Source organism: Pyrgilauda ruficollis, unplaced genomic scaffold (genome assembly GCF_017590135.1).
Source record: "Pyrgilauda ruficollis isolate IOZ18807 unplaced genomic scaffold, ASM1759013v1 scaffold155, whole genome shotgun sequence".
Lineage (NCBI taxonomy): Eukaryota > Metazoa > Chordata > Aves > Passeriformes > Passeridae > Pyrgilauda > Pyrgilauda ruficollis.
The window spans coordinates 714,074-726,990 of record NW_024514210.1 but is presented as its reverse complement, the minus strand read 5'-3'; the positions used below and the strand labels follow the sequence as shown (position 1 = coordinate 726,990).

The 12,917-nt window shown below is 41.6% G+C and overlaps 1 protein-coding gene across 1 annotated transcript in view; it reads left to right on the top strand.

Moving 5' to 3' along the window:
* The first annotated feature begins 291 nt into the window (after positions 1-291).
* The window catches only part of UBAP1 (ubiquitin associated protein 1), a 32,945-nt gene continuing 20,319 nt past the window's right edge, over positions 292-12,917 (top strand). Inside the window, exon 1 of the mRNA XM_041461834.1 lies at positions 292-425. The gene's annotated coding sequence lies outside the window, so the exon portion shown is untranslated. The remainder of the gene's footprint in view (positions 426-12,917) is intronic.

Genomic DNA, 12,917 nt, shown 5'->3' with positions numbered 1-12,917 from the left:
GGACAGCGTTGGAACAGGACACAGTGAGGGATGCAACACGGACAGCGGCTGGTAAGGGGATGGAACAGGGGCAGCGATGGGACAGGGTCAGCAGCTGGCAAAGGCAGGCGACAGCGACGGGAACGGGGACACGGGCACGGAGGGGACACGGGCACGGACGGGGACACGGACGCTCCCTGGCCTGGCCCCGCCCCCCGAGGGAGGCGTGGCTCTGTCTTCGCCCCGCCCCTTCATGATGCGATGACGTCACCACCCGCAGCTCCCGATTGGCCCGGCGGGCGCAGGTGACGCCACAGCGTGACGCCATCCCGCCGGCGGGGCCCAGACAAGATGGCGTCGCCCGGCTCCGGCGGCGCTGAGCGGGGCCCGTAGGGACGGCGGGCGGTGACCGCGGGACGGCGGCACAGCGGGGCCGGGGGCCGCAGGTACCGGGCTAGACTGGGGGCACGCAGGTACTGGGTGGGGCAGCGAGGCTGGGGCGCCGCAGGTATGGGAGGGGACCGCGGGGGCCGCAGGTACCGGGCGGGGGTAGCTGGGGACGGGCCGCGCCCCTTCGTCTTCTCCGGGGTCGGGGATCCGCCGCTCCTGCTCGGTAGAGCCGCTCTGAGGTGCCGGCACTCGGCCCTGGGCTGGACTGGCGGAGCAAGGCGGGGTGACGCTCCTGTCCCACGGGCCCCTGCTTTCCAGCAGTTTCCGGGACCGCTGGAGTTAAGGGAATGTCTTTCTGCCTAGTAACCCCTGATGAGTGTGCCCTTGATGCGTTTGCTCGGTGTCTGTTGAAATCCGAGTAAGCTGCTGGTGTCTGTGATGTTCGGAAGTGCCTCCTCGCAGTAGTTAAATCGTGAAGAACCAAAACAAACATCTGATTTTCTTTGGGGGTGTGGTGTGTCGAGTCTGCCTTCAGGTAACTTGTTAATTTCTGCCTCTTGTGCTGTGCGAATCACGGTGCTCATCTTCCCTATACTGCTTGTGACTTTAGAGTTCTGCTAAATCACGGGGTATTCACTCTTTGGCTGCATCTCCTTGTAGGCTAAAGATCTTTATTTCACGGGTTGTAGCCCTACACTTCTCTTTTTATGCTGATCACCAATTTCTGGATCTTTTCCAGTTAGCTATTCTGCTTTTGACTACATTTTTCTCGGAGTGTGAGATGCAAACATCCATGGATGTATACGTTGGTGTAAGAATATTTCAGTTTAGTTGTTTCAACTTCCTGATAATGCTTTGCGATCCCTTTAGCTCGGTGCTTACTAGAAGCAAGACATTCAGTGCATTTATTTATTAATTTATATTTAGTATAATATTTATAATTTAATTTATATTTAATATAATTTATATTTAGTATAAGGGCTGTCTTCCTGTGTTTTGATAGCTCAGAATTTATCCTACTAAAGGGATAAATTTGTTCTGGTTTTTTTTTCTTTTTTTTTTTTTTTTTTAATTAGTAAAAGAAATTACAGTAGATGGAAATGAATAGCTGCCTTTTTAACTGTTTTTGCTCCCCACTTCATTAAAAAACCCAACAAGTGGAAAAAACCTCGTCATATGGAAATGTTACAACACTGATGCTGTCTCATTAGAGTGGAGATAAGCTGATGGACTCTGGCACTTGGCTGTGGAACTAATATAGCTGACATCCCAAACCCAGTAAAATGAATTCATGTTGGATTTAAGCACTTTGAGGTCGATATTCCTGCGTGAGTCACTTTGGCAAGTGAGTGTTGCCAAACTAAGGGGCAGCTGGGCTGTGCTTGATGATGTAACTTCAGCGGCTGTGCTGCTGATGGGAGGCTTGCTGCCTGTTGAGGGACTAAGAGGTTTTTGTGGGAGCTTGGTGAGGGGAATCTTAGCTGTGATTCAGGGTGTTGAAGGAAAAGAGGAAGTGCTGCAGTTGGCCAGACCTATTCATCACCTTCCCTTATCAGCTTGGGACCTTCTGCCCCTGTGCAGGCACTCCTGCGACGCTGGTTTCCTGGCATTTTTCAGGCAAGAGTGGAGAAAACCTGTTTTGGCTTCTTTCCCTTTTCTCCACGGGGAAAATCTGTGTAGCAGTGCAGCAGGCACGGGCAGTGGGGTGGGCTGAGCTGCTGCCTGTGGCAGCGGCAGGAGGAGTGTTTTGAGGCGTGTGCGGGGTGGTGTTGGGTTACAGCACCACGCAGAACTGCTGCTGAATGACTTCAGTTTCCTGTACACACAGAGCTGCAATTCAGACGTGCCAGTGGTTCTTAAGGTTACCGTTGCCACTGGGTGGCTTAAACCTTTTAGGCAAAAACTTCTAATTCTAAGGGCAGGGAGACAAAAAAGTACATAATTTCTAAACAGCTTTTGTAAGTTTGTGGGTTTAGTCTCAGAAAAACCTGAAGGTGATGGTCCTTTCCTTGCCTCACCACCTGTACTTGGCCTGCACGTTTGATATCTCCTTTTGGTTTTTGTTTTTCTTTTCCTGTGCATACCCTATAGCACAAAGGAGTCAGGGAAGAAGTTGCTGCTAGTAAAGTGCTATTCAAGTGTGAGCTGAAAGAAACAGACATGAAACTTTAAAGGGAAAACAAAAAAATTAAATTAAATCTCCGATTTAATGTATGTGAATCAATAAGTGTTAGTTTATCTTTAATGAATAGAACTTAAATTTTCAGAATATTGACAGGGTGGGTATACTGATCAGCTGGAAGATTTACTGTACAGTTTATGTTGATGGATAGCAAAATCGTAATGGTGAAAAATCATCAAAAACACGTGGAAGAGCTCCATCTCCATTATTCACATGATGTTTTGTTATCCTTGAGACAAAAACCTGTAACTGACAGAATGGAGTCAGGTTTCTGGACCAATCCAGCCTTATCTGTCACACTGTGACAGCCGGAGCTGTTTTGGCTGGTGCTGGTGGCAGAAGTGCTGTAATGACACAGAAGGTGTCACCTTACTCATCCTCCTTTTTAATTTGTGTAAGCGCATGGTTTCTTGTTGCTTTCACAAACTCTAGGGATTGATAATGACATTGTCCAATTTAGTTAATTGGTAATTGTTGTCCATATCCTGTCTCTGTATAATCAGTTTTTAACAGCAGTCCGTTCCTGTATTTTGTGGTTGATGCTGGGTTGAATATTTTGATAAATTGATCTGCGAGAAATGTAGTTTTTCTTATTTCATAGAACTTCTTTCCAACCTTCTCTGGTGTTTTTGTCTAGCATAATCTCTCCCAGTCTCTTCAATCATGAATTCCGGAGTTTCAGCTATAATTTTACAAGGATCTCTACCTAAAGGCATGATTCTGTGTTTAAAATTGATCAGTGCAATTCCGATCAATGTCAGCGTAAGGAAGATCTAGTGGAGCCATAATTGGAAAGCTCTGAAGCTGTTTGTGAAAACAGTTCTTTGAAGGAAAGGCAAAGAAGGGTTGTTTACAATTTATAAATAGTTTTCTTGTTTGAAAAAGTAGGTCTTCTAGGATGCATCAGAGGTTGGTTTCTCATCCCTGCATTGTGTGTGCTTTCGCTGATAACTGGGAAGGCAAGGCTATTGATCTTGCAGCACACACCACTCTGCTATCGACCCTTGGGATTAGTGCATTTGATCGATACAAGCCTGAGCTCACAGTTGTTGTGTGTTAACTGCTTAGGCAGGTAATCCTCTCTGGTATGCAAGTGCGTTGCTTAATGCTTTGACCCTCTGACTTGGTTTGAATAAGCTCATGTTCTGTGTCCCTAATGACCTTTGCAGTCAATGTAGTCTTGTGCTGAGGTCTCCATCAGAACCTGAGCACTGGGCTTACCCTCTCTCAAGCTTTTAGATTTATTCAAAATCCTTTCACATAAGGGCTTTTTTTCTTGAATGTTAAGAAATGATGTCTTTCCTGTGGATGGGAAACTTTCAAAGGACAGACTCCATGCCCAAACTCGGTTTGGTTTGTATTTTCTTAATTTTTGAAAACTATAGGGTCTTGCCAGAATCTCTTAAGCTTGCGATGTACTTGAAACAGAATATACAGAATTATATTGGAAGGGGAATGCAATATCATTGCTCTAATTTAGACTTAAATCTTCCCTTCTAGAACGAAAACAGATTGGTTCAAAACACCATGCTGCATTAGTAGTATTACAGTTTGTAACTGATTGATCTTGTATTATCTCAGCTGCATTTTGTGTCAGAAACTCTTGCATGAGAGTAACATTTTAAATCAGAAGAAGGAGAGTCCTATCCAAGATGTCGTCAGTTCTTCATTTGCATAAGAGTGCAATTAATGTATTTAGCTGTTGATGGTTGGTATAGGGGAAAGTTATAGTAAAGAGTTGTGAGTTCTTGTCTGGTCTGTTTCTGGAGCTCAGCATTTTTGTTAACTATCTACTAGATTATGTGAAAGATTTTATTTTTAAGCCCCCTTCCTTATGGATATGTTTGTGCTTGCACCATTTGTCATCTCTAGGCTAGCAGCAGAGGAAGCCGTGACTGAAATGACTGATGAGATTTATTCCCTGGTTTTGGGAAGGTGTGTTTCAAAGGTGCGCCTGTTACCATTTGTGCTGTGTCATGTTTTAGCCCTGTGCCTAATTCAGACACAGGGAAGCACTTGTGTGTTCAATTTGGTATACCTCATCAATTGTGAGCACTAAAATAAAACTAGATTCCTACTTTGTTAACACTCTCCAAAGTACGTTTAAACTTTTATGTGTTTCCTTTTGTGGTACAGCAAAGCCATTCTGGGTTCCACCCTAATGACTAATACCATCGTGGTGTTCTTGCATACTACTGTGTCATAATTTGACGTAATATAGGAGGCACATGTAGCAGGGAAGGGACTCTTGAATAAAATCACTATTAATCATCTGGAATAAAACTGTGTTTGATGAAAAAGATCAGAAAAGCTTTATGCTGCATAGCCTTTGAGAAAATAATGTGTTCTTGATCTTTTAATTAAGTATTATGTCACCACAAGCAGTTTGTTGACACTCTGTTTGACTTCTTGGTAGAAAACAGGTGAAGGATTATTGAGTTTCATTTTGTTTGGTGTGTTTGCAACGATATACAAAAGAACTGTTTCCAGCAAGTTCCTTTATATTCCTCATTAAGAAGAGGAAAAAAAAAGTACCTGTAGTTAGAGGTTTTATTCTTGCTTGTGGGAGGGAGCCTAATACATGTTTTCTGTTTACTTACCTGGAAGAAAGTGCTTAGTAATTTCATGTCTTTTTTGAAAAGAAAATCCAAGAAAAGATAGTAAGATGGCTTGTTGCTTTGAACTAACACTGTTGAATATTTCTGAATTTGTATGCAAAGAGAGCTATCAAACTAAAGTGTGAATATAAAAGTAATACTGTTATGGTCTGTAATCTCATCTATATGAAGGTCTTCAGCTGGAAAAGCCATAATAAATATACCTTAAAAATCCACAGTTGTATTATAAGATGAAAAATAAATTGTGGAGGGCAAAGGTGGAGAAATTGGTTTTGGCACGAATGGCAAGGTGGTCTGAGCTGCTTTTGAAGTTGGAGGTGGATTCTGTTGATCAAATAACTGCTGCTTTTGTGATGCAGTAATGTCACCCTGTTCGTCTTGAGCTCCCATATTGCATATGCAGTTATTGTACAGTTCTGAAAGTCTGCCTGTCTCTGGGGATGTTCTGTATGTGTTACAGTATTGGAGATGAACACTCGAAATATATCCATGTTTAGTGCAGGGGATCTGGCTGTACTTTGGATAAATCCGTTCTACCAAGTAATGAAAAGGATTTCTCACTTTCCCTTCATGCTGGGAGAGAAGCTGTGTATCCATTTTATGCCAGTCTTTATTCAAAGCAAATTTCTCCTGTAATTTGATGTTCTTGCAGGAATCGGAATGTGATACTCATGTTCTGTCGTTAGGCAGCACTGGATTAATTTCCTAAAGTAAGCTGGATTGAATCAGACATATGGATTATGAGGGGCAGTCTGGGACTGATTCTCAAGTGACAGTAGAAAATCTGATAGATCAGAGGAGAAATGATCAGCCCACAGTATTGACACTTTGCTTCTTTAAAAAAAAAGTCATCTTACTGCCATGTCATGGTTATTATGATGGTCCAGTGAGAGAGATCTCTGCTGTCAGCCGTCCTGTGTTCTTGCCAGCCTTAAATGTTTGGAGAGGAGAATGTGTGGGATGACTTTCGTGGTCGTGGGGCAGCTTCATCCAGCAACCTACTCTGGTCTTACTCTGGTCTAGTTATAAAATAAAGTAAGGCTAGATTGCTGAAGCAGAGTCAGATCTGTCAAAATGTCCTGAGAAAATTAAGCTAATGCATGTCTGAAGGTTTCTTTTTGCACATAAAATGAGCCATTTCTGTTTAGTTTTTCATTGCTTTAAGTGTTCTGGGACTTGAATTTGTTACTGTATCTGCTGAAGATCTTTGTGATGTGCAGGGGAAAAGTTTGTACTACTAAGCAAGATAGGCTTTATAGTATGTAACAAAATTACAGACTTTATTTTTAAGTTATTACTTCCAATTAATTTAAATTTGGGCTACACCAAATTTCATATTCAAATCTGAAGTGCATCCTTGGGGCACTTTTATAGTGAGATGAAAAAGATGGAACAGGAGTAATTTGGTAGGGAATAGATACTGTTCCAAACTTGAGAGACTGCAGTGAGATTCCTGGAGTAGCTGTGAGTTTGGGATTTGGGAAACGTGTTGTGTGCTAATTTTGCTGCTGGCTGAGCTGGATGACTGTGAGCAAACTGCTTCAGCTTTGTGCCTCATTCCTCATACCTGCAAAACAGGAACAGTTTGTCTGCTGGTTAAGTGCCTTGACAGGTATTCTGGAGTCTCCTATAAGAGCTATGTGGTGCTGAGGGTATAAGAGAATTTCAACAAAACTACTTTGCCCTTAGGGGAAAGAATGAATGAGAAGTGTGTAATTCCTGGCATTATAAATATCCTGTAGGTCTCTAGATTTCATCTAAAAGCAGTGTCTTTCTTTGTCTTTGTTTTCTTTTCTATTTTCCATTCCACTTGAGCACTGGAAGTTCAGTGTTCATGTGCCCTTACTATTGGAAGGCTTGTAACTGTGTGCATGTCTGTCTCTCCTACTACCTTGCAAGTCTGTAGATCTGTGATAGAAAGTTCAGTTCTCTCTAAGGGCAGACTTTTACACTACTCCTTAAACTTACCTGCCCAAACATTGGCAGGGTTTGCAAGTAGGGTTGCAGTGCTGGGAGGGCAGACTTGTTGTCTTACACAGAGGGAAAGCACACTCCTTCAGTTTTAAGTGAGGAAATTTAAATCTTAAAGCTCATTTTAAATGGAAACAGTAGGAATTAAGGTAGGTGGGTGAGGAGATTATTTTATGAAGCTTAGGGATCTACCAAGTACCTTGTGTGGATGTGGCAGGGAGGGAAGAATGACATACAGAAAGGCTTTCTGAAGAAGTACGTGAAGGTGAGTGTAGCAGCTGGAGCATCTTTGAAAAGTAGATCTCAAGGATTGAGTAGTTGCTCTGCTTTCCTTCTTGGAGGGTGGTGGTTGTCTGCATGTTTGTGTATCTTCACTTCTGGTAACCTCAGCTGTAGCAGTTGAGCACACAGAGTAAACCATGTTTAACAGATGTGCAGTCTCTCTTCGGTTTTTCCTTCTTGCTTCTGGCTTCCATTCCTGAATTTTTCAATCTGTATTACAGGCTGAACCATATTTCAATTTAAGCAGCCCCTAATAGAGAGACATTTGCTATTTGAGAAGTACAAAATGAAGAGATTGAAAGGAAGATGTTTGTGCACAGGACTGAGTATGCTGCCCTCAGGCAGTGTGAGCCCATGAAGTTTTCTGATATAAAACAGAACAAGCAGTTCCTTTACTTATCATGCTCTTGTTTTGTAATAGATCCACTATAGCTGAGGGCAATCTCAGTTTCATTTCACTGTTCAGAGGCAGATTTTTATTTTTCTACAGTAGACAAGCTTGCTCAAGACAACTTACCTTCCTGTGTTCCAAATTAATTGTTTCAGAAGTATACTCAGTGTACTGGGTACCTCCAGTTTGCTGAGCTGTTCAAGTGTCTGCTGCCGTTTTCATATACAGAGCATTTATATTTTTGATAGCTGGTAATGATGCTTCTGTTACTATGTGTTTTTAAAGGGCAGAACATCATCTTTATACCAGTTCCAGCCTCTCCTACAGTTTACAAGCCATTGCAAGAAATAATTAAGAAATTACTCTTAATTTTAAATCAGTTTCCTGCTCTTCATGCTGTTATGCACCAGTTCCTTGTTAATTAAAACAAGTGAATTTTTTTTCATTTGAAAACACGACTTCTGGTAGTGAAATTTAATTTGGTGCTGTCTACCCATAGTATTTCCCATCTAGCTCATCTTTTTAATGCAGTCATTCAGTCCTGTTTGGGCTGAGTGGGAAGACTTGAAATCAAGCAGAATTGACTGATACTATGCCTGGAGATGACACAAGGTTGGTTTTTAGGCATTACTGCAATGGGACTATCGTTTCACTTGCTTGGTACATTTTTTGAATTTCAGTTTCACTCCTTTGCTCTGTTGAGTTGGTTAGGTAAGGAGTATGTCCCTGATGAGGCCTCAGCTCAGTGACCTTATGACAGTAGCTGAAGTGAGTATTCATGAACAGTGATAAGGGTTTGTTTTCTTCCTGGTCTTTTAGTTTCATCCTTCAGTGCCGCAAAACCTGGCATTTTTCAGATGTGTGGTTCTGTCTATGCTTATTTTCTTGCCTCAGTCTTGATAAGATGGGTTAGATGAAGACAGATGCCTGTTTGCTAAACAGGAGTGACACATGAATTAAGGACAAAATGAGCTGGCATTGAAAGCTAAAATGGTACCAGTGATGATGTGCTGGAGAAATACATAAACCCCAGAAAAAGTCAAATAAGCTTGTGAAGAATGTCACACCTGTTGCACCTAGGATGCAGTTCAGGTTTTTCACAATAGCACTGTCAAGGCAAAGGCAAACCAACTCTCATGAGGTATGTTTTGAAAATCAATGAGATTTAAGATGCTATGCAATATGATTATATTGTCACTTCACAAGTGAGTGTTTTGGAGACCACACTTTTCCAGGTGTCCTATGACCAGCTCTTAGTTGCTTCAGGAGTATGAAGTGTTTAGAACTTCTTCTTCCACGTATCTCAAAGTGTGTATTTGGAGAAAGATTAATTTATGGTGAATTGGAATGTTTCCTGGAAAATGGCAACACTGAAAGATGAAACTGAAAAGAAGGAAGATTGAGACTGAACATAAGGAAGAAATGAAGGTGGTGAGGAACTTGACAGGTTGCCCTGGAAAGCTGTGGATAACTCATCCCTGGAGCTGTTCAGGAGAGGTTGGATGGGGCTTTGAGCAATCTGATTGAAGAAGAGATACACTTGCCTGTACAGAGTCTGTGGACTAGATGATCTTTGAATGTCCATTCCAACCTGAAATGTTCCATGATTGAATCAAGTGAGTTTGCAGGGAATTTATATTCTTAGAATGTGGCTCTTTTAGCTGAGAGAAATAAGATGTGTCAGTGTGAAACAGGGACATCAGATGGCAGAAATAGTTTTAACAGTTTTAACCACATGATGGGAGAGATCCTTTCAGGAATGGGAAAAGGCTGTTCTTGGCCGGACACGTGTTGAAACTGCTTGGGCTGAGTGTGCAGTCAGGGTCTGAAACAGTGGCTCCCATGCTGAATATCAATGTTTCAGCCTGCTTGCTGCAGGACAGGCAAGGTTGTGTGGAGGTGGAATAGTTAATGTAACAGGTTATTTTTTCCATCAGTACCACACTGAATTTTGCTGGGAAAATGTTAAATGTGTGGTAAGAGTGGGTAGTGCATGTGACCCAAGTATAAAAGGAAAAATTGATGCATCTATAGTAGTATAACACTGTTTTCATTATTCTTGTACAGTGCAAGAGGCACATATTTTGGCTGAGCTCCAATAGAGGGAATTGCAAGTGATGTTTGACCTACTGGCAGATTTTATTTTTTCATTTAAAAACTTCGGCCAACTGCATTTCTTGAGAGATTTTTTTTTGTGTGCTTCATTAAATCAATTCCATAAGTGTTAATATTTCACCAAATTTATAACCAAAACCATAATTATCAACAAATGTTGTAATTTCTCTTCTGAGCTTTGATAGAGAAAAGATGACAACCATACAGCTTTCTTTGGAATGGACTTTTTACATAGCCATTTAATTGTTGTATTTAAATGAGTTAAGTTATGGTTAATAAATAAATATTGAAAATCAATGAATACAAATTGCTTTATGTACCAAAACAGTTTGAGTTTTTGTGTTGGTCTTGGGAGTAGGTCCTGGTATGGTCAACATAGCTGAATTTATTTCTAAGTAATACCAGATCAGCTGCTTGTTACCTCTCTTGGTTAAAGAGTATAAGAACAAAAAGCTTGAAACTGCAGAGATTGTTATTTTTGAATTTAAAATAGTATGTTGTGATTAATGGATTAAAAGCTGCTTTACTCTGTTGTGCATTTTATGAGGACCTGTCTAGCTCTCATTCATAAATGGGACAAGTCTGAAATATTAATAATACTCAAGTACTTGTTACATATTGAAGTACCACTGCAACAAATAGAGTAGCATTTTAATTAGTTTATGATATTCTGGGTTGCAGGCTTACATTCTAAATGTACAGGATATTCCACTGCTTTTCCATGCGTGTTACCAAAAAAAACAGTAAGTGGGCTGTTTTGTTGTTGAAACTAGCAATCAGCAGTCTCTCTCAAGAAGGGTTGTATTGAAATACTAGCTTTCTTCTAAAGTGCTGTGATTAACAGGGGAAGTTAATGCACATTCCTGGCTCTGGCTAGTGCTAAGATGGCTTAGAAAAAAAATCTACTCTTTTGTTGTAGTATGAAATCTTATGGTAATTAAGCTGAAGTAGCTACATTTGTTGATAGTTACCAGACGCTTACTATCCGACAGTTTCAAGCTCTCAAAACTGGTAGGTATTTGCTATCCAAACTTTAGATATAGGAGAGTAGCAGTTAAAAACAGTTTCTCTGCTCATCAAATTTGTTTCATTACTGCATTGAGATTATTGCAGGCCTCATTGCTGGTATGAGTCCTGGGTCATCTTTTTCACTTTTTTCCTAGAATGTAGGAATTGCATGGCACATTCATGTTTTTATCTATGGAATTTCTGTCTTGCTTCTTTTGTGCCTCAATGAGGAGAAGTTAGTCCTCTATTTCTAGTTTACCATTCTTTTCTTCGGTGATATTGTAGTTTGTAGATTAGCGAAGCTCACCTTGAAGTAAAAAAAATAAAAGAAGAAAACATCTCTTTTCTCTCAGCTGTTTTGTTTACACAATCTTTAAATAATTTGGGTAAAAATAACTAAACTGCACTCTGAAGTCCACATCTGTTCTTGGATGAGCAGAACCTGCACTACTGCCCAAGTTTCCGGAGTCTGGAAATTAGTCCAGCCTTATATGTTTGTTGCAGGTGGTTTTCTCTTGTGACAGGATTGAGTTTTCTGGAAAGAGTCCTTTTTAAAAAGGTTACCCATTTGCTGCCATAGTTAAATGTGATAGGTGCATTTATAATAGGTGCATTTTCCATGCTGTTGTTTGGCATGTCAGTGTCTGGCCAAAGGAAAAGCTTGCCCTGATCTGCTTTGACCACAGGGCTGCCTGTAATTACTTTTCTGTTTCCTTGTGCTGTTGCTTCTGAAGCTTGTATTTCTAGAGGTTTGTGTGGTGTATAAACTTCAACTGTATTGGAAACCTGTATGGCTGATAAGTCACAAAGTGACTAAAAAATTGGTATGTTAGTGTGCTTCATTTGCACAGCCATTGTAGGGTTGTCCCTGATTCCTGGGTGAAGTGTATGGCAAATTACCTTATGTTTCAAATAGGAATGGAGCTGTCTGTTACCGGTTATGAACCTTAAATCCTTAACCAGCCAACCAGTAAGGTGCTTGTAACAAGTTCAGTGTCTTTAATGAACAAAGTGGGACATGACATGAGGTAACTGGAACTGCAGGTGTCTGATGTCAATGCCATGAATCCATACGGAATGACAGAGAGATGCTATGCCTCTCTGAGAGCGTGTGGAAGCTGCCAACAGAGAGGTCCTGGAGCAAAAGGCTGATTACCCACTATGTCACGTTAAGCAGTGGCACAATTTGAAGAATCAATGTCTCCTGACGTTTATCACTGCTAGGAGGGTGCAATCGAATGTTGTAGCAGGCCCAGGGCCTGCAAGGCCTCCTTGGCGGTCAGAAGCCTGAGCTAGGAAATGCCAAGTCATGATGAGTGGGCCTTAGAAGCCCCTCTCTTCTGCCTTTCGGACCCTGCTTATCTCTCTGTAAGCCTGTAGGTCACTTTTCCCTGAGCCTTACTATTGGACAACTTCCAAAACCCCTGTAAGGTATATAAACCCCTAATTCTCCCTGCTTTGGTAGAAGAAGCTGTCACTGAGAACCTTCGTGGAGGACGCCAATAAAGAATTCTTCGGAACCTCACACAGCCTTCTCCTCTCTTTCCTGGCATTTGCTGTGGCACCTAGCAAGCTAAAGAGCTGAAATCACAAAGAGCTGATAATCTCTAAGAGCTGATATCACTAAAGCTTGCTTAGGTTGCCTGCAGCTGGGAGCTGCTTGGGAACTCAGACGCTGTGCTGAGCACCACTGAGCTATCCTGGCCAAGGCAGCTCACCGGGCATAGCCCGCCTGGAAGCTGCCCCAATAGAACATCCCCATGAAAAACTCCATAATGGATGTTGTGACCATCACTAGTTTTGTAATCCAGCACTGTGATCTGCGCACAGTCCTATTTGTCAGGGTATTTTCTCCCTTTTCTTCCTACTCACGTATTTGAAAAATGCTTTAGAAAGTGCCATTTTATTTGTTCCTGTCCCTCTACCCCTCAACCATTGCACTAGTAATAACAAACTGCATTAGTTTGATGTGGGCTGCTCT